General features: G+C 34.2%; 1 long non-coding RNA gene across 3 annotated transcripts in view; it reads right to left on the bottom strand.

Annotated features, from left to right (window-relative positions):
* Positions 1–22,023, bottom strand: part of LOC119850162 — a 35,462-nt gene extending 13,439 nt beyond the window's left edge. Inside the window, exons 1-4 of one of the 3 annotated variants that reach the window (XR_006281687.1) lie at positions 21,222–22,023; positions 11,708–11,773; positions 8,904–8,968; positions 6,480–6,698 (exon numbers count right to left, since the gene is read on the bottom strand). This is a non-coding gene — a long non-coding RNA (uncharacterized LOC119850162). The remainder of the gene's footprint in view (positions 1–6,479; positions 6,699–8,903; positions 8,969–11,707; positions 11,774–21,221) is intronic. The other 2 variants (XR_006281689.1, XR_006281688.1) reach the window with 2 other exon arrangements.
* Positions 22,024–23,110: the final 1,087 nt, after the last annotated feature.

Here is a 23,110-nt window from a genome sequence, read left to right as displayed (position 1 = left end):
GACAGGGAATTTGGGGGCTAGGGAGTAGGGGGTGAATGTTATCGTCACTGGTTAGGCAAAATATAGTCATTCCTTCCCCCAATGTGTACAGTGTTTATGTGTATCTGTAGTTTATATCTAGTCTATATATGGAACTTATTTAAATTGTGTACTAAGTAGAAGAGGGGTTCAAAGCAGAGCACTTCAGTATGCTAAAACCCAAATGCTATTTTAGAGTTTTAAAGGAGAATAACTTGTACATTAAGGAAAAATATATATGTAAAAGGTACAATATATGTAATGTTCTATAATGCAATTGTAAACTTTTAGTGAGTAACCTTTTAGTATTTAAAAAAATAGATAAACCCATGCACTCCACTATAAATACAGAAAAGTGGGTATAAAAAAATTACAGTAGTTTCTGTGAGGTTTAGAAATATATTGGAGTAGCTAAATAATATGCAATAAGATTTTAGGAATCTTTAAATTTGGCATGTTTGTGCATATAATTATATTTAGTATATATCTGTAGACTATTTCTTCATAATATATATCATGATATATTCGTAACGTTTCTGTTATATTGTTGAAGTGTATGCCTAGTTTTCAACAATTAAACTAAAACTGTAAGAAGCTGTGTATTTTATATGTTTACATGGTTTGTTTTAAATCCAAACAAAGAAAAATCAGGTTTTTGAATATATTAATGTTCACTGAGGTAACGATAGTTGAATATTAAAATCGTTATTTGTCCATTAAGTCACAGGAACTAAGATGTGTTAATTAACTATAAGAAGTGTAGGTTTAGTTGGTTATTGAATATTTGGAGTTGATCTTCAAGATATCTAGTTTGCCTGAGAAATGTAATTATATTTATTTAATATTGATTAATAGATTTAAATGTAACATTACATACAGTATAATTTAAAGAAAAATTATGGAGTGCACAGTATTTTATTTATACTATTTTTTAAAAAAAATATTAACTATAATTACAATAACATAAAATAGAATTTGAAAAATAAAAATTATGCAATACATTGTAACTTTTACCAGTGGCATTGTATGAGATGTTAGGTAAGGCAAGATTTGGCCCAATAACTTTTCTTTTATCAAGTATGAATGAAACAAATTCTGCTCTTATTTACCTCCATACAACCCCATTGACTAAAGGAATGAGAATTATCATGTGTGCTTATTAGTTTTCTGTATTTGGGATCTGGGCTTCTCAGATGTTCTCCTGAAGGGTTTCTGGATTTATGAATTCCTTCATTATCTATGGAATAGTGATCATTTTAAAATTAAACTATAGAAAAGGAGAGGGGGCCTCATTCTACTCTCACCACAGTGCAACTCCTTTGCTTTCATGAAGTTACAAAATGTTTTTTTAATATATTAACGTGCACTGGGGTAATGATAGTTGAATATTTTTTTAACTCAGTATGGATTTACCTTTTGGTTAAATCAATGACACAAAATCTACTGTGCATTATAAAATGTAAATTTTCTGGTCTGATTTTTTAAAAAGTGTTTATCTTTTGTTGGGAAAAATAGATGTTGCTGCTGTTGCTGCTCTGGCTATTTATTTAGATACCTAAACAGGAGGTGTCTGAGCTCTTTTGAAAATCTGACTCATGATCATTACAAAATGAAAACCAGCTACAGTTTCTGCTATAGATGAAGCAAAAATACTTTTTACTAGAAACAAAGCAATATGTCAAAATTCCTAATATAGCTTGGTGTAAATTTCTTAAAGATTGTCAATTGTTCTCGCTTGAGAGTGGCAGCTTCATTTACATTTGTTTTGCCTCTGATTTCTCAACTATTTCACTAATTACAGAAAAAAAAATCAAAATGAGAACACTGCCAAGTTTTTTACATTGATAAGGAAGTGCTTATTTATTCTAATTATCAAGTAGGGGACCAATCCTGCAAACAATGGCACACGTTACTATCTTTACACACATGCTTATTCCCATTTATTTCAGTGCAGAACTGTTGCAGGATCCGATCCCTACATTAGCAAGTAACAAAACAAAACAAAACAAAACACAGCCCGCTCCCCCCACACACACACACAAAACTGACACCAATCCCACAAACAACTAAAACCTCCAATCACAATCAAAACCTTTAGTTCAGTATCTTCCTGAAATCAATTGCAGGAATATAAAAGTTGAGGGATTGGACTAAAAGAGAATTACATTTAAAAAGAAATATATATTTTTAAAAAACTGATTTTTTCTCTCCATAATGGTAATTTTGAATGTATTAAGATAGAAGATACATTTGAAAGCTATCTGTCTGCAGTAGCATGAATTTTACCCCCTCACTATCTTCTTCAGTAATACAAATGCTCAGGTAAAGTTCTGATCCTGCAAACGTGTACATGAGTAGCTTTACTCCTATAAGTAAGCAAACTGATGCTGATGAGACTCCTTCATTTGTATAACTACTGATGTGTGTGTGTGTGTATTCCATCCCCGCTCCATCTTCCTTCTTATGTTTGAACACATCATCTCTTAGCTCTGTGTCTTTTTGTTCTTAGGGGAGTGCAACTGTGTGTGAGTTGTGATCAGGTATTATCACAGCTTGGGTGAATTGTTAGAAATAAAACTGAAAGACAAATGCTGCAAGTCATCCTGGATGTGGGAATATCCCAGTATGTCACACACACTTGGAATCTCTTATTGTTATAAAATATCCCAGGGCAAATATTGTTGGGGGGAAGTTAGCGATAATAATAATAAATTAATGTATTGTTCAATCAGAAACCATGTCATCATTCTAATTATTTTTTCCAGTTTTATTTAAATGCAAAATAAATTAAGAAAACATTAGTTTTTGTTAAATTCAAGTATAGAATCAATAGTGTATTGTCTGAAGCATCATCTTACAGGGATGTGTACCCTTCAATTATAGAAGAGGAATGCAATGACTTAAAGTGTCTTTTCCCTTTTTCTTTAATTACCATTGGCCATATAAAACATTGGAACATAGGAATTACTGCACTGGATGGGTCAGTGGTCCATCTAGTCCCATATCCTATCTCTGTCAATGCTACTAACAAACAATTCAGAAGATGGTGCAAGAAACCCCATTGTGGACAGATTTAGAATAACTTGTCCAGGTGGGAAATTTCTTCTGACTACTCCATTAGTCAGTGGTTGTATTATGCCTTGATGCATATGGGTTTATATCCCTTCTAAAAATAATTATCCTATCTAACTGATCTGTGGATATTCTCATGATCCATATAAAGGCCTACTACTTTTTGAATCCTACTGAACTCCCCGATGATATATTGTGGCAATGAGTTCCACATGTTAATTATGTGCTTTGTTAAACAAAATTCACAGTATACGTTTTTAGCTTATTGCCTTAATTTAATTTAATTGAATGTCCCAATGTTCCTGGAGAAAAATATATGAACACTCTATTCACCTTCTCTATCCCAGTGCAGTAATTTATGTATCTCTGTCATGTCTCCTTTTATCCATCTCCTTTCCAAACTAAATAGTTTCATTCTGCTCTCTCCTTATATGGATATCTTTTGATTCCTCTAAATCATTTTTGTTGCCTGTCTCTGCGCTCTAGTTACCTTTTTTTGAGATAGTTGACAAGAACTGAAAATAATTTACCATTGATTAATATATAATGTAATTCAAACATTATCAGTATTACTTGCTGCTCTGTTTCTTATGCAGCCAAATGATCTGAGTTTGAACTACTGCTGCACAATTAATGAGGTTTTTGCTGAGCTGCCCAGGTCTTTTTTTTTTCAGTGGTTATGCTTAGTTGAGATCCCAGCAATATGAATTACCTTGCATTTGTCAACACTGAAATTCATTATGCCACCGTGCTGCATGTTCAGCTAGCTTTGTCAGATCCCTCTGAAGTTCCTCACAGTCCTGAGTAACCTAAATCTGAGTCATCTGAAAATTTTGCTACTTCATTCACCCACTTTTGCAGACCACTGCATAATATTTTAAACACTGATCTGTGTACAGATTCCTTGGGCATACACGGTTAAACTTCCACCCTACTTAAAACTGGCTTTTTATTCCTACTGTTTATGATCTCTTAGCCGATTTCTAATTCATGAAAATACTCCCAACTCTTATTCATGACTATTCTGTTTCCTTTGCAGCCTGTTACGAAGCATGTTTTTGAAAGTCCATAAATGTTACCATATCCTTTGGTTGACCTAGTAAAAGAAAGCTAGTAGGTAAGAGAGGCACATTTTTCCTTTTTGTAACCCAGACTGCTTTCCCCTGATTATATAATCTTCATTTCTATATAAAAGTTATAATATTTTATAAAAATAATCTTTTTAGTCAGTGTACCTGGTACTAAAATAAGGGTCACTGGCATGTAATTCTCAAGATCATCCCTAGTCTTTTTAAAGGATAAGTGCAACATTTGCTAGACTTTGGTATATTCACTGATATGAGAGACTTTATGTTAGAAATTCAGGTGGTTCATTCTTGAGTGTCTTCAGAATGTGTTTGTGCATGTAGATAGATAGATATGCACCTTAACTTCTGACACACACTCTCCCTTTATTACCTGAAAAATTAGGCTAATAGAGTTTAAGGCTAGTCTGACTTTCTGTATATCACAGGCCACCTCACCTAGTTACCCCTGTATTGAGCCCGGTAACTTGTGTTTAGTTAAAGCATAACTTCCAGAAAGGAATCCATGTCTGGGGTAGGTGTCATCCCATTGTCTTCTGTGGTGGAGATTGACACAAAGAATTTAAGGCAAGATTGAACCATTAGGCTCAGCCCAGAGTAAGAGGCAGTGTGGAAACTGCTCAATCCCAAGAATAGCCTGGGCAAGAATTGTGTCTCATACAGTCATATTTTTTCCCTGGGTTTTCCTTCATCTGGGGAGGAGTATTTTATTTCTCTGTTTTTTGGAATACAGCTTAACTCCTGCTCCCTGCTGGCCAGTGTGAAGGTGGGGGAGGGACAGAAAGCTAAAGCTCCATCCACTCCCTTCACACTTGCCTGCCAGGAGGAGAGCTGCTGTTGGAGCCTGGCTAAGAAGCTGAGCTAATATGGTCGTGGAGCTGAATGAGAGATGGTGTGCTTACTCTTTTGTGTGATCAAATAGCTCAAGGTCATAATCAATATTTTGTGCAATGCCTTTTATCCTCCTTATTCGCTCCCTTTATTTCCTGGTATTCCAGCAGACCTGCCAATTGTCTCACAGGCTTCCTGCTTCCCATAGTCATCAGTAATTTTTTTTTGTCATTGGCTTTTTTAGTCTTCATAATCCCTCTTTATCTCATCATTTCCATCTGAAATTTTACCCTTGAGAGTTTACGCTACTTTCTACCTGCTTCACATGGACTGCACTTTTTGGAAGAAAATAGCTGTTTGCTTCAAATCATCTCTTGTACCATGCATTTTTACCATATGTGGGGTTTTTTCCCTTGCCATCTTGCTTCTCTTTTAATACCTTGGATTTTTTAACTGTGTTAAGGTATGCCTAAATAACCTTCCATAGTTATAAGCAGAATTCTTCATTTAAGTTGAGGAAGTTCTGATTAATAATCAAAGCACAATATGGCTCTGTGATTCTGTGTCAGTTATTTTAAAATATATAATGCATATGTAACTTTCTACTTTTCCCCAGCTGACTGTTCTGCTCTAGATAGCAAGTTCTGCTCTTCCTACAAACCTGAAGTCTATTAAGGCTCTCCACCTCCACTCTTTTCTTCCTGCCTCCCTCCAAAATAAAAGGCTCAATATTTTTATATTGGATTTCAAAAACTGAATCACTGGGAGCTGTGTGCCTCCCGATTCAGTTGTACAGGAAGAAGGTGCCAGTTTTTTGCCCATCCATAGTGGGAAGTGTCTTGGAGGTTTCTCCTTTTACACTTGCCACTCTGGAGCCTGCTTAAAGTCATCTGGAGGCTTAGTTCCCAATAGCACAAGTGAACTCTTCCCATTAAGTTTTCCTGGTGGCAATGAGTCTTACTGCTCTAACAGGAAGAGAGAGAAGAGACTACAAGTTGAGATGGAGGACCTTAAGGCAATGGATGTGTGTGAAGGAGGGAACAGTTGTTATTATCTAGAGCAATATTGGAGTACCATGAAATGCATGGGCACCACCTGTGGAAAACATTGTGAAAGAGAAACTTATTTGTGAAGCCTCTTGAGGTAAACTGCAAGGCATCTTCCTAACATCCTCCCTCTATTGTATGTGGGTAGCAGCCTCATAGAAGAAGCAGGGACAGGGCCTGCAATATGAAGATTGGGGTTACACAGGAAACTCTGGCCCCAACTTTGATGTATGGAGCAGATATCTGTGAATTTTGAGTCTCTCCTCACATCTAAGAGTGTGGCCAGCTAGCTCCTTTACTGGTGGTGCCAGTAGCTCACTCTCTCTTAAGATGGACACTTCGAAACCCCTACATGGGCATCTTGCATAACTAATGCTAATTGTAGCCAAAATTTACCTCCGCGTTTTTGCTGTGGTGTTTTACTCACTGTTATAGGCTCTTTACCAGTGCAGGTCCCCTGCCTGGCCTTGACTCCCATCAATTTCCATTGGAACTCCAACCGTGTAAAGATTACTCAAAAGAGCTTCTGTGCAATAGTGGAGAGTTAGGAGCATTTTTTGTAGGCACTGCTCCCCTCCAGACAGTCTTCTCACCTTTTTTCCTCAAACTTTGGCTCCTCTCCATGCTGTGTAATTGATGGGCGCACCTGGATCATGATGAATAATATCACTATAAAATGTGTTGTACTACTGATATATTGCAAGACAGGATGGTCCTATGTTTCTTAATGTACAATGTTAAGATATCCACAGTACATTGAATTATAAAAATTCAGTTCTGTATGGGGCCCAACTCTGCCAGCCTTATTCACCCTGTGTAGCACCTTTCCACACAAGTAATCCATGATTACTTGTAAAGCAAGGAACTGTATAACATGAAGGCAGAAATTAGCGCATTGAAATTTAACTACAGAGTAGTAAATAATAATAATAATACTTCTACATAGCACTTTTCACCTATAGATCTCAAAGTAAAAGCTCTATAAAGGAGGTATCATTACCCCCATTTTACAGATTGAGGAACTGAGGCACAAAGGAGGGAAATGACTTGCCCAAAGTCACCCAGCAAGTCAGTGGTAGAGCAGGAATGAAGCCCATATTTCCTGAGCTCTCAATCCTGTGCTCTTTCCACAAGGCCACAGTGCCTCCCATAAACAGTAAATACAATAGAGTCAGTCATTGGCTCCATGGTTTGGTAAGACAGTATTATCAATAATAGCGTTTACATATAATGTTATAAATAAATATTAACATTTTGTAAAATTTAAAACCAAAAATTATAGTACCGGTAATTAATTTAGCCTGCTTAAGCTAAACTAGCAAGATGAGTAATTTGTAATATAAATTGTATTTGTCCTTTACAAATGGAATATTTTATATTAAATGTCTAGGTATTAAAACGATGGACACTTTAAAAAGACATAAGATGTATAAATTCATATGATACGAAACCAAAAAGTTTTCAGTTACTTTTTAATAATTATTTTCTATGATATGTGCACAAATTTACAAATCAACTCAGAACTATCAAAAGATAATGGAGGAATATTATATTTTTATTTAAAATACTTTAGCTCTTTTAAAAATAAAAAATTGGATCTGCTAACAGCGCAGAAATGCACATATTTAAAAGGAGATTCTTTTTTAGTTTTTTTAAAAATGTTATTTGTTGCTTTTAAAATGATATCTCATTGAATCTTAAGTGAATAAGGTATTCCTTTATTTTTTTTTTTAAAGTCAAATGATTTGGTGATTAAAGAGAGTTGCCACTTGCCTGAGCTATATCCCTAGGGCTATGACCTTTTTAATCCTCTTTAGTTAATGTATTGGTGATCTTTACTTAGGCAAAGTAAATAGTGCTGTTCTGAACAAATAGGAGGTCATGCTTCCTGCATTACACTCTGACCCAGGGGTCATGGCCTTTGTTCACTTCTCAATAGGAATTGCTCTCAAAGGGCCACCACAAAACGGAGAACTAATTTAGGCACGTGCTGGCAGAGAATGGCAGAGTATCACGTTTACTTCATGGAAAACTCTTGAATATTTGTACTTATACCGAACAATAAAATACAAATTTTAAAAATTGATTAACCTTTCATTTACCAATGTGTATGTAACTGTTCCTTTTTGACTATGATTAGCTTTGTCGTGGCACATTGTTCAATTAATTCCAGTATAACATCTGCAAGTGCTTTATTTCTCTGGTTTGAAAATCTTACCACAGTTCACATTTTTAAGTGGCAGTAAAGAATTTGCAATTATTTTAACATTATTTTCTTAATTTGCTAGTCTTAATTTTCTAATAAAGATTATTAGATAAGTGAAAGTTACTGAATTTGACTAAAAATTGAATCCTAAAATATGGTAATTGAGATATTAAATCTGGACACTTGGGGCAGAGACCTTATCTCAAAATATGCACTGTTTTTCAACTTGCAAAGAAATCTGACAGCGTACTCGGTCAGAAGATTTTATTACCTTATGCCCATGACATCCTCAACATGTACAGGATATGCCATGCAAAGGTAGTGTCTTTACTTTGTCAAAACACCCATTGAACAATAGTGAAGGACCATGTGAAATGGAGTTGATCATGATGTAAAATGTAAAGGCTGGGGTATAAGTGGACTAGATTCTTCTCTCATTTGCATTGGTTTTACACCAATATGACTCTGTTTGACTTCAAAAGGTTGCTCTTGATTTCCTTCCAGTCTGAAAGCAGAACCTAATGCATCATTTTAGCTGCTTAAATGACTGGTCCTCACAATGATCATTGTGAAATTTATCTCAGCTACTTTATAGAACCATTACTTCCTTCAGAAAAAAATATTTCATATATTTGAAAGATTTACATTGTGTTCTGTTACCCATGTCCATCCATTTCTTCTGTTTGATATTCTCCATTCATCATTGAAATCTATGATAAAACAATTAAATCCCCAAATAATTACTCAACCTATGACCACATATATCTTGAATAAAAATATGGTTTTACAAATTTTTCCTTCTTTCCAAAGATAAGCCATTAATCTCTGATGACTTAACCAATTTGCTTAAAACACAGCAGGGTTAAAATTGAGCACAAAGGAATCAAACAAAAACTTACATTACATTCATAAAAATAAATAACACACAGTATATAAAACTTTGACTTCTTCTCCTGTCTACAAGAATAGATTCAAGTGCAGGCTCAGGGCTAAAATATGTTAAAATAATTATTTACCCTCAAACTTTGATAGATCTAGTCATACTGACTTTGATTCTCCACCCAGTTATACCACATTTTACACCAGTGTAACTCCCTTAAAAACAATGGAGTACACTGGCTCTAATTGGTATAATGGAGCAGAGAATTGCATCCATTATGTTGCTGTTGGCTGACAACACTAGCCGAGCCTGACAGCACTAGCTATTTGTGAGTATTTCTACTGACTACAATTGGACCAGTCCAGTAATAAGCCCTACACCTTGTACTAGGTTCTTGTATGTCTGTGTCATTAGCATACAGTGGGCAAATCTTACTTGCATTTGTTCATGCCACCGTGGGGGAGGGGGGGGGGAGTGCCTGGACCATAGTGGATCGTGTGTGTTTAGGGAGGGAAGGCCTGGACCATATTGGATCTCGTGCAATACTGCAGCAGGAATAGGGAGGAGGATATGGAGAACCTGTGCAGAAGTTAGAGTGCTGTACTGTAGAGCACAATTATGCTGGGACTTCCAAAAAGCAATTGAATGGGTGAGGGGCTTTGGGCAGGGGTTGAGAGAGAGGTTGGAGCAGTGCTAGTGGATTTTCAACATCGATTTGACAATTGTGCAGGACTCTTCGCCTTGAGGAGGGGGAGTGTACCCATTACAGGGGCCAGTTTCTTTCAGATGCTGCAGGCCTCACCAGCGCACTCCATGTGACTGGGCTGTATGCTATACATACATTGAACAAAGGAAAATATAGCCTGGAAAATCTAATGCTTCTACAAGATTGCAAATAATCTATCATTGATTATTGACTGCTCTTTTGAGTTCTTTCCTTTTAAAATTTTCTTTTCTTGAATTCTATCAATCTCAAATAAAAAAACTAAGTTTCTTCTTTTTCCAAAGTAAAGAACATATTTTGGGAATTGTATGTATTAAAATAGAGACTGTCAACTACTTTTAGGTCCAAAATGTGGATTGAGTAATAAAACAAAAGAAAATAAAATGATTTAAACAAAACCCATTGTAAATAGAATGTTTATGATTTTGTATTTGATTTTAATGAAAACAGTTCAGCTTTGGAACCGAGCAAGCACAGCCTGCTGCTAGCACATAAGAACTGGCAAGTAAAACTGGCTATATACAACACTGAAATGGGCAAATATCTTTTCTTTGTCCAAGTGAACAGAAATGAACAATAAAATATTTTAAATCATGAAATATAAATTAGGTTTTAAAAATCTTTCAGTTTAATAACTGAGGCTTTAATATAAACCAGAATTTTAAAAAATGTAGGTTATGTCCATTTTAAATCTTGCATAATAGAAGGAACACTGTCAGGTCAGAAATCATATATATTTAAATTCCTTCCCTGTGTTAACAAGTTGTATTTAAAATAATTAATATTGAAAATACAAAGAGTTACCTTTGCATACAGGCAGTAATATTGTTTGCCTTTTTGCTGTATATTTAGCTTGGAGAGTGAAAATAGATGAGTGGGTTTCACTGTGCCTTATTGTTCATTTAGTGATTTTTCACCTTTTAGTTCTAATGCACTAGGACAGTGATGCAATGTTTGGGTTGCAGACACAATAGGGCAGTGGTTTTCAACCCGCAGCCCAATTAGCACACACAACTGCAGCCCATGTGACATCCTCAGGGTCATACAGGTAGTATTGGATGTGGCCCACAATGATAAATAGGTTGAGAACCACTGCTATAGGGGAATGTTTATTCTGAACAAAAAGACTTCTAGAAAAATGAAGGAAACATTTCTATCAATCTTAGGTTTTGTAAATGCTCCTTTCTCTTTAAAAGCAAAATTGGGATCCTCAGTTGATCTGACCATGTCACTTTAAGATTAGGGACTTACTTTTTGTTAGTAAACAAGTTTTTCTTTTATTAAGAGCTGTCTTGCAATTAACTTCAATTTTCCCAATAAATAAACTATCCAGTATAATATATTAGGAGTAAAGGGGTTTTAGTATATACTGAAAGATGCCACCTCTTAAATCATCAAACTGAGAGGGGGAATTTTGAAGGTTTTCTTACTGAGATGCCTTCTGAACTTTTAACATGCTGTCCTAGTAGTTGATTCAAAGGTGGTTTTCACTCTTCTAAAAAGAACATTATCTCTGGCAGGGTGCATGAAAGTGACAAACACTCCATTACAAGTGTTAAGTTGATTCCGTAGTATTAGCATCACTGGTAATGATTTAATCATCTCATACACATTGTAGATTTCAATAGCAAGGCTGGGTTTCCTTCAAGATAGCTGAAGTTTAATTGCCACTACAGAGATATATACATACATAGCACTTTAACAGCATTAGGGTGTCAGAATTATTTCCGAATGTGATCTAGACAGTGAAACTTATGCAAGAGCCAGTCTCATTAAGCAACCTCATCAGATGAGACTCCCTTCTCAAAACAATCCCCAAATATATTAAGTTCACTCTTGTTTTACCTTTATTTTAACGGCCAGCTCTATTATGCAACTGACTTTTGTTGGTCCCTTGAGTAGTTACTCTCACTGTAGTTGATGTGGAGAAAAAGGAGGGGAAAAAAGCTGTTAGAATTGGGGTTTGGTGAGGTTTTGGGTTTAATACAAAAACTGCTGAGTCTATTCTTCATTTTTTTTTTTGTTAGGGAGGTGAGGTATTTCCTTAATGCTAAATTGCCTGGAATACATTTAGGCCTGTTATAATTGGGCACAATTCAGTTGAAATTAATGGAAATGTGTGCACTTTCCCCAGGGTGGAATTTGTTCCTTTGGCCTTTTTTCCTTTGAATTATTTGAATTAAAATGCTACATGTGTACATATAGCTGCACGTTGTATGTTTACATATTTATATTTATTTTTCTATTAATAATAGAAGTGTATAGGAAATAGCACAGTTCAGATGTGCTATTTATGTTTGTGCCATTACGTCTCTGAAAATAAAATAGTATTCTGTACATGTGCTGTCATTTCTGTTTTTTCTGCAGTAGGAGAATTACATCCTTGTATTTTCCACAGCAGAGATTCACCCTAAACAGATCTGCTTTGTAGAGAAAAATAGTATATGCTACTTAAATGGCATTCTCTGCCAGGATAACAAAAAGACAATGTTACTACCAGGGCCTATATATTCAAAGACTAGTGTATCATATAGCGATTTAAACACAGAATAATCTTTTTTGAGAGATTACATTTTTTGGGACTGACCTAAATTCTCATCCACTTATTGGTTATGCTCAGAATGAGTACAGAGAGGGTCAAACTGGCATGGGTTTGGTTAATTTTCCTATAAAAATCTTTCCATGTGTAAATAACACACATGCGTGCACAACTTTCTATATGTCAGTGTCTGTATAAGTACAAAACACTCAATAAAATTTATCTTCTGAGGATCCACATGATTAATTTCAGTGTCGATATTCTGGTCTCCTTACACATGTAGAAAACTCATCAGTGTTGCCAGTGGAAGTTCCGTGCACAAAAGGAGAACAGAACATTGTTGTTGAGCTTTGTTGTGTGGAACAGCAAAATTTTGTTCTGGATGTGTAGGTGTGCACTGTGCAGTACCCCATTAGACAAAAATGTCTGATTTTATGCCAATTGCCTTAATTGTTTCAGTACTGCTGAATGTATCAGATCTCAAGTGCCATTAATTTAGATAATAGCTAAGTATACATATACTATGGATCTAGTAATGAATGGGTTAAATTAGTGTAAAGGGTTAAAAGATTACTGATGTGCTATAATCTGTTACTTTGTGATGACATTGGTTATTAGCTTTTGGGAATAGTACAAGCACTAATTCAGGTGTCATGTCTAAAAACTATTACACTCTTTATTTAAAATTGCCTATGCTTATTATAGGTCAAAAACATTCTGAAAGTTTCATGGTAATATTCAGATTTTTTTACATTGTTTTTAGTATAGTAAGGAAAAAAGTGAGGTGGAATTAGGACTAAGAAAGGGAACATTTGTATTTGTATTTTGACAAATATATATTTATATATATTTGTAATTTTTGTCATATTAGTAAAATACTGTAATTTGTATACACAGGACACGATACTGCAGGCCTTACACTAGGAAATGCCTCAAAAATGTGTACATATACAACTGTGTGTTAGTGTAAATATTCTATTGGTTAAATGCTTCATGTGTGTAAATATATGTATATATACACCTGCAAGATATACAGTGGGTGTGTGTAAATACACACACACATTTTAGAAATAAAATATCAGCATGGTGTTTTGTTAAAGCAGTTTATGGTAAATTTCTTTCCATTCCTATCACGGAATTGATAATGGTATTAAAGGACAATTTTGATACTAGTATTAGCATAAAAAGCTCTCTAAAAAGCAGATGTGTTTATAAATAAGTCAGGGGGAAGTCTATTTTTCTACCAAAAGTACTCACAGCCTTGTTGCCAAGACACAAAAGGTGTTTCTGTAACTATGCAACATTACTTTATTATGTTACTCATTTTCATTAGCTAATTTATAGTACAGTTGTCTTGAAACTTGTTTGATGGACCAATAAAATGATGGGATACCATTGCTATAGCTAAAATAAATATGTTAAAATAAAAATTTGAAAGGTGCAATTTTGAATTTATCTTTTATTCATTTGAAATCTTTCTTATTGCAATTTAAGAGATGGATTTATGCCTAGCAGAAAATGGTTAATTTTTAAAATTGAGGTTTTGCATGGTATTGGTCACTAATGTCCACTGAGGGCTTTCAGTATGCTAAAAAGGAATTATTTTGAAATAACTGTTGATTGAATAAATCTGGTAACAGGTTTCATGGCATTTTTTAATTGACGATGCCAATTAATAAATAAATAATCAATTTATGTAGCATAGCAAAAGTTTGTAGCAAATTGTCCTTAAACCAGGTGTTCTGTTAACTTTGTTTGGATTTTATGCTGCAGTTACATTTATTAAAATATCAAATACATTTAAAATTACATTCATGCTGATTAATTTTCAATAAAACTAAAATAAGAATTAATAGGAAATAAAATTATTTGCAATTCAGTTAAGGTTTGCTGCAATATCACAGAAGAATGGGAATTCTGTCTTCTGTTGGTATTGTAGCACATTTAAAAAAAAACATTCATATGCAACATTGATTTGTATTATTGATGCTTCTTTCTATAGGACCTTACATTTTGCAGTTCCCAAATATAATGGGCTGAGTTGAAGCCTTTTGACTAAATCTGCTCTCCATTACACTGATGTGAATCCATCATTAGAATCAATATCAACAGAGCTCCTCTGAATTTATACCAACGTAACTCAGATCAGAATTTGATCTACTATTCACATTTCCTTTCTTTTTGGGGGTAATTTTTTTTCCAATTCTTAGTGCTCTCTATATGTTTTCTACCATATCTGCTAAATATGAAATATGTGTGTACATTTGTTAGAAATTGTACAATTTTTTTTGTGTGGGTACACCTTTATATATTAATAAAATCTGATCATGTATGTGTATGTTACCTTATTTATTGAACCTCATCTCATACAGTATGAAGTCCATAAACTTTAATTCATATATCCCTTACTAAGTGTAAGGGTATGATGATGGCTGAAATTGCTAACATTTGATAGCATCGGTACATATAATATGACTAAGGAGAAAAATAATTGCCCCTCTGATAATCATAGAATGATAGACTCATAGAATATCAGGGTTGGAAGGGACCTCAGGAGGTCATCTAGTCCAACCCCCTGCTCCAAGCAGGACAAATCCCCAACTAAATCATCCCAATATCTTCTATAATATAATAGAAAACAGATTATAAAAATGATTGAATGAATATGGTGATCAATGCCTAGCTTTCATAATTGCTGTCTGTGTTGAAAACTAAGCACAGCCTTTTAAAATTTGAAAAGATTCAAGGTTATTTTAAAGTATTTTTAAGTAGGTAAAAATAATATGTATAATGGGATTATTTTTTCTCTTGGGATGAAATTTTACTGCTTTGACAATATTGTGTCAACATAATACTTGTTAGGAGATTCCCTTTTGTGAAAAAGGATTTAATTCCACCACTACTAAATATTTTTTTCTTTACAATTTCAGATTCGAGTTTCAACATTTTATACACCAAAGCTAGCTAGATAAAGTTAAATGTGTCCTGTGTATCATTTACTATAGTATAAATTGGCTAAAGAGAAATATATGTTTAAATGAGCTTGGAAAACTAAAGTTAAACATATAATATATAAACAATATTAATAATCAGTTTGCAACTTGATAACATGTTAAATCATATGTTTATAGAATCTTGCATAAATATACATATCTGTAAATAAATGAAGAATTGTCATTGTTTAATGTATGTTTTATTGTAATGCACATCCACTTGTTACTGAAGTTTTCTTATTTAAAGCCTTCTTATTTAAATTTATAGTAATTGGTACTGTACCTTATCGTCTCATTTATCATTATAGTTACCTTTGTTGAAAATTTTACTCCTCTCATAATTTAAAGATGCGAACACTAGTATATTGCAACCTTATTCTCAGAGAGTTTACTATCTTGTTTGAAAATGTATGCTAGTTTACAGTATAAAACTATTTTAATCCTGTTTTTGTGGATTTCATTAAAAATTAAAGCATATATATTTGCTAAACTATTGCAACTTGTCATGCATTGTTTAACAGTGAGCTTTTTCTTCTTCAGAATTTTTTTCTGTAGGCTAGCTAAAATGCCATGACATTTTAAGTAGAACTCCTATTTAAATTAGTGGAGAGTTCTATTTAAAAACCAATAACTTACTGTGGCCCTATGTTCACCAATAATATCAGGGTAAAATATTCCCATAGGCATTAGAATAGAACAGAAGATATACAGCATAAAAACTAGGTAATGTCAGTCACCAGTGAAGTTGTAAAAGTATTATTGTACAGTATAATAGAGATCTTCTAAAATTTCTAGGATATTAAACTTTGTGCATAAAATATGACATTCAGTAGCTGTCAAGATGTATTTTACAGGTGGCCTTTGCACCATTTATTTAATCTCCTTTAATTGTATGTTGATTACAGTGGGGCTACTCATTGAGTAAGGTAGGGTGGCAGAATTTGGCCCCTTGATGTTTATTTTAAAAAATGTAACTTGTCTGGTCTATTTCTTATATTTAAAAATCATAACAAAAAACATCTTTGTAAAACAAACAATGCCCCCTCAACAATCACTTGCTTTCAAAGGAGAAAATGTATATACTACAAGAGTCCCCTGCAAAATACATTTTAACAACTAGTCATGTCATATTTTATGCATGAAGTATAGTGTCCTGGAACTTGTAATGGATTTCTACTGTTCTGTATAATAATACATAGATGCCTTCACTGGTAATAGAAGTTGCTATTCTTATACCGTAAATCCTAATATCTGTAATTTTTATTGTTTAGCTAATTTGGGAATATAAAGCTATTACAATTAAAATCTTAAAAATAAGGAAATCGATTTTCTTCTGTAAATTGACTTTTAATATTTTTAAAATATTTATTGCTTTCAGTGGGACACTTTGCATTACTCAACCGGGAGTGAGCGTGGTGAGTGAGCGTGGTGGAATGGACCTTCAGAAAACTTCAGAGCAGACATGTATGTTTTATATACACTATATAAAAATTAACGTATATTGTATTATGCTATATTGCTTTCCATTAAAAGATATGAAAGGAAATGACTTAGCTATCAAACAATGACGATAATCCATACTGTAAAACTATATAGTCCAATCCCTGCATTAAAAATAAATTATAGCCCATCAAACCATGAATTAATAGATTCTAGTGTAAATGTGAAAAGCTATATTGAATTGCAAAAATGTGCTGTGCAGTTACTGATTTAAATTTTAGTAAAATAAAGTGTCATGTGCTGTAAGTGTTAAGATATTCCCTTGTCCTCTAAAAAATAAAAAATACACTATTTTATATAGTTGCTTAGTTTCAAGATTAGCCCTCCATCACAGATATACACTGCTATGAAATTAGCAGCTGAAAACTTTGCAGCATATTTATGACAACTAAACAGAAGCCAGTAAGCAACATTTAATCTTGTGTTTTGATTCTATGATTGTGGTGTGAGCATTCATCAATACAGTACATAGGACAAAATGTTGATACTGTCAGTTTTAAGCACACGGCTATGTACGTTTAAAAATAGTTACAAAAGAACCAAAAATGTGGTGTTAGCACACTTTTAAAAACTGCTAATGCAATGCACTGTTTAATGCTTTCTTCCTGAAAAAAAATTGTTCTCCTGCCAGAGTTTCATTTGTGTTGATACCATTTTAATGCCAAGTTTTCTATAAAACATTCCTGTTAAAATACAGTGTAATGAAGGAAATGTTTATGTGAAATGCTTTATTATTTTGAAGGAAAATATCTTTGAAATGTATCCTTATTCAAGCCACCTTTAGACATCCAGAAACACTTATTTCAAAATTGTCTTTATTTGGTGTATAGGTATTTAGGGGTCTTTTGTCCCCATGACTAAATTGCCACTGTTCCATTGACATTAAAGGATGTTATACAAGACTATGTCAGAATCGTATTAAATAAGGACTGTACAATATGTAAATACTGTACAGATTTTAAAATCTACAGTAATTTTGATTTTGTATGTCACCTTGAGTCTCAAGCGGACAATTGGTAAGACTGCTTTGTTTTTTTCAGATTTATCTTTAACTTTTGGTAAGTATCTTTAAAAAGAAAAACCTTCTGTTATATAGGAAGCATTCTCAGTGTTGTCAGTTATGAGAAAAATGAATATTTTTGGACATTATTAAAAAATGTGTTTCTAAGACATGCAGTTAAACCTTTTTGCAGAGACTTACATTAGAAAAATAATTTGTTTGATTGGGTCAGCTTTCTCCAATTTATATGCATATTCATTTTTAATTTTATATATATATATATATATATATATATATATATATATATCAGAGAATTAGGTGCTACCAATTATTAAAAATTCAATTATTGTGTACAAGAAAAGAAAAAAATGTACTGTTTCTTTAAATCTGAATTTAATTTTGATACCTCTACTACATTGAACCAAGGTTAATCTTTGTTTTAGATAAGCAGAGAACCTACTGTGAATTAAAAATATAAGCATACAAACAGAAGGGATAAAAGGAGGAGGTTTGATATTGTGTTTCCTATAGAAAGATCTTGTGATAAATGGGAAGAAAAGGTTATAAAAATATGTAATAATGTTAATATCAAAATATCACCTTCATGTGAACTATTTACATTTTTGAACTCATTCATAGATAATGGACTTTAAAATAATGTTTCCACTTCCTTTTCTTGAATCCTTGCTCCATTAAGAACAGAGAACAGAATTAAATTTTGTTTGTTTGTCCTTATCTCTTCTAACCCTTATTTTTTCTGTTCAGTGATCTTAAATTTGGTTACTTTCACTCTTATTTTAGGGTTATGGTACCAGATGTAAGGGCTGAGATAATTCAAAAGGATGTTAAACTGTGCATTTGCAGCCATAATTGCATAATGTAGATTCATTTTAGTCTCCCTATCCTCCATCCCCCAAAAGTTCTCCTAGGTCAGATACAGAAAAAAGATGAATTTAATTGTCGTCAGTTTCTTACTTTATCAAAAATTGGAAGATGGAGAAGAGGGAGATCTTTATTCTGACATAGAATGGACAGGAATTAATAATAAGATGTTGAGAAACAAAAACTAACATGCATTTTGAGAATTAACATAAGTGAAAGCAAAGATCTTTGGATAATTTAGTCCAATCATTCAAAAAAATCTGAAATAATATTTGTATTTGTGTCAACAGTACAAAAATTGTTGGATACACAGTGGAATATAATGTGCTTTCTTTTGTATAGGGTTTATAACTTTTGCCTGCATGTGCTGACAAATGCATGCCACAGTAAATGTCATGTTATCTTCCACTGTTTAAGGTTAGCAATAAGCAATTGTACAAAAATAGTTTTAATGTCCAATAGGTTTAGAGTCCTACGTTCATTTTTCTTTCAGTTTTTAACTGTCAGGAAGTTGTCTGAATTGATGGCACATGTGTCTGCACATATGCACTCTGTATGCAGTGGACATATCATTTATAAGCTACTACAGGCTTAGCTCATGATTCTTAAACATGATCTTATTTCATCAAAAAGAGGGATAGAAGAGAGAATTTGGATGTTGTTTCACCCTGTGTTGTGATAGTCACATAAACATTTTGCATTGTGATGCCCCAAAAACAAATACTAAAAACATTTTATGGTTTCATTCTGTTAAAAAAAAATTGATAAGCGTAGACCATAAAGCATATATTTGGCTTAATGAAAGAAATATTTACCCTGATTAGAATGTTAGTGGTTGAGTGAGCTCTTTCTCAAGATTTTGGGGTTGTATGAGAAAGTTGGATATGAGCGAGTCATTAAATATTTCAGTAGTCATTCAGGATGCAGCACAGCACAGCTCAGCTATGGCTCATTGTGTAGAAAACCACATGTACTGCCCTAGACTTTCTAGAGCTGGCTGATGCATTGCTTTAATAGATCAAATGCAATAAAAGTTATGCTTGAAAAAGGGAAGATGGTTTTCAGTTTACTGCATTATATGTAGCAGAAAAATATGTACTGTCAAGTACAGTAGAGACTGTGGTTTTAATTAGTGTAATATGGGTTCTTAGCAGCATGGCTTTTGCTAGTGAGCAGTCAGGCAGAGTGCATCCTAGGAGTTTGAATGGTAGTATCGGAAGCTATGCTGTTTTTAAACAGTGTTAAGTATAAAATATCTTGAACTATCTTTGTAAGTGACAGTAAGTCAGACCATTGAAATACTGGATGTTTGAGTCATTGAGTTAATGAAAAATGAAAATGGGTGCCTTTTGTAAAAGCTATGACTTGAAATACCTTTAGTCCATTTTGCAGGATAGTGAGTTTTTCAGAGGCTGGAGAGAAGTCTCTGGGAAGGGAAACCGATTGTTGCAAGGGAATAAAATGTTACATCTCAGCTTTCTTCTTTTCATGATATTTCTTTTCCTGCCACTATTTCCTAATCCATATTTTAAGGAACAAAACTTCTTTAAATATTTTTATCAGGAGTATTTCATAAAACCATTGAAATATATTGTATAGACTTCTAATTACATGAAACCTCATAGCTGGTTTAAAGTGCAGCCATGATAGAGATAATAGCATAAGCAGAATAAATATTAAATCAGAAGGACAACTATGGCTTTCCTTAACTAATCACCTGACCCCTTTTTTCTTATGGTAAAATTCTTTCAAGAGGAGGACACCCTCAGGTTGAATAGTGTAAGATCTTTTTTTTTTCCCATGGTATGGCAAATCGAACATTTTGATAGCATTTTTGTAAGGAAAGCATATAAAACATTTTTGAACATACCAATAACAGAATATATAGATATAGATACACACACACACACACACACACACATATTATTACAACAGGGAGAATTCATTGGTTGACTGAAATGGCGAGATGTGACGCAAAAGGACACTTGGACGGGTAAAAATGCGGATGGATGCCAAAGCAGGCGTACCAGGAAATGCTGTTGCTATGAGAGAAACACAGAGAGAGAGAGAGAGCGTGAGAGAGCAAGTTGTGGAGGCCTTATTTTTTACTTTTTGGTTACACCAGAGAACTACAAACATCTCTATTTTTTAGCAGCAAGAGGGAGGTTTTGGGTGGGTATTTTCATTAGGATAAGTTGAGAGATGGGGAGAGTGAAGAGGAGAGGTACAGATTAATTTAGAGTATAAAAGCAGATGAAAAGTAGGGGGGGAGGCTGCATATACTAAGCCAGCGATCTGAGTTATGATAGATATACAAACTAAATACAGTGGATGAAGCAGCTTAGTATGTTATCAGTGCTGATGTTAAGACTTACAATTTAAAATAAAATTTATATATATATATATATATATATATATATATATATATATATAAAATAACCCCACCTTTTAAGTTTATGAATTATCCAGCTGGTATACGGACGTCTCTTTTGTAACATTGCTAAGGGGACTGCAATAAATTCATCTTATGAATCCATTTGCAAAAAAGAGGTCAAAATAATTAGCAAGGATTTTTTTGTCTTGCTTCTTCGGCAAGGAGAAAAAAAGTTTGTGCTATGAACTTAGCCTAGCAGCTTCTGGAACTTGAGCCAAAAGGGGCAGGAAGTTGTTTTACAATAGAGTTACAGTGATCTGCCACAAATGGAAAAAGCCAAATGTTGGGTTCTGGGAAGAGGAAAAAATATTCTCCCTCTTCTTCCCCCCTTCCCCCATTTGCCCCCTTAATAAAAAGGAAAGTTCAACTGAAAGTTGTTTTTAATTGCTTTTCTAAGTAATGGAAAGATTATCTCACTTGCATATTCCACAGCAAGCATGAGGGAAAGAAGTATAAAAGGGACGTTTAAAAAAATGCACTTGGTAACTAGCAACGGGACTTTTGGCATGATTCCTCGAGTTTGCTTGAGGTTATGAAGGGGGGATGGGAAGAAGAAAAGCAATTCTACGTAGTACATTTTCTTAAAAGAGAGAGAGAGAGAAAGAGAGAGAGGAAAAACCTTATAATACTTATATTTTTTTAAAGGAAATGTGTGTTGATCCTCTAAAGCTGAATCCTCAGGCATTTGTAGCTCGTCTTTGCCGTCCGATGTGTTTTGTGTGTGTGTGTGTGTGTGTGTGTGTGTGTGTGTAAGCGCTCTCAATCAAACAGCAATCATGGCAGCTGTTTTTCTTCCAGCACAGCAGTTGAGCTGTCTCGCCCAAATGCTTATCAGCTTTTGACTCTGTGCCAAGATAGTTATAAGGGCCAAGTAGCCTCAGCTTGGCTGTGCAGCTGGTTTAGAAGTAAGGGCATGAGAAAACAAAATCACTAAGTTTTTGTCACATACAGTATTTACTTTTTCTAAATCTCCATTTACTACAGTGATTTCTCTGTGCTGCATTTTGATGGTGTTTATGGATGGCTTAATATTGTAACTATATTTTATTTTATTATTTTGGAGAGAGAACTTCATATTTTTTATCCCTGAAGATATTTTCTCATGAAAAAAGCTGTAATTAAAAGATTAATTTGATGAACTTCCTTTTTAAACTTATTGTCACATTGTGCATGCACTAAAATTCCTTTGCTGTGTGTCTCCCTTCTCCCCTCCTTGCTTCCCCACCCCCGTCTTAAACACAAGACTGCATTGTGCTGTATTTGGAGGCAAATGTAGGACTGCTGAAGCAAGTGTTACTGAATGGAGGGGTGCGTAATTTCATTGTTGTATGCTTGCTTGCACTGTGTGTGTGTGTGCGTGCACGCACTCGTGTGTGTGTGTGTGTGCGCGCGTGTGTGTGTGTGTGTGTGTGTGTGTCTGCGTATGATGAAAACTAGCCTGCTCACGCAGGGCCATGCCTCTGTTTCATCATCAGCTCTAGTCTTCTCTGTTTCGCTAGCTCATATACTCCTCCTCTTTCTTAGCCAGATGGCTCTAGTCGCTCACAAGGGGGAGATTGGACTATGAAAAAAGGTTGCTGCTGCAGCTTGCGTTCCTGCTGCAAGGGCCTCCTCTTCAGACGGCCTTTGCCAGAGCAGAACTTTTCAAAATGCTACAAATAGGATCTTCTTTTTTTCTCCTTTATTTAACCCTTCTCCTTTAAAAAAAAAACGGGACTAATTTTTCTTGTTTTCTGTGCTGTGCTTGGCTGTACAGTATATCGCAATGTTGAGGTTAAAGCTACAAGTATTTCTACCACCACCCCCGCTGATCCATTTTTTTTCTGCCTTGGTTAAAGAAATTGATTTATTTGAGCAATGAATCAGGATTTGCTAGTTTGTGTGCTGTGAGAATGATGGC

This window comes from Dermochelys coriacea, chromosome 1 (genome assembly GCF_009764565.3).
Source record: "Dermochelys coriacea isolate rDerCor1 chromosome 1, rDerCor1.pri.v4, whole genome shotgun sequence".
Classification (NCBI taxonomy): Eukaryota; Metazoa; Chordata; order Testudines; family Dermochelyidae; genus Dermochelys; species Dermochelys coriacea.
This window is presented reverse-complemented; position numbering and strand designations above follow the sequence as displayed.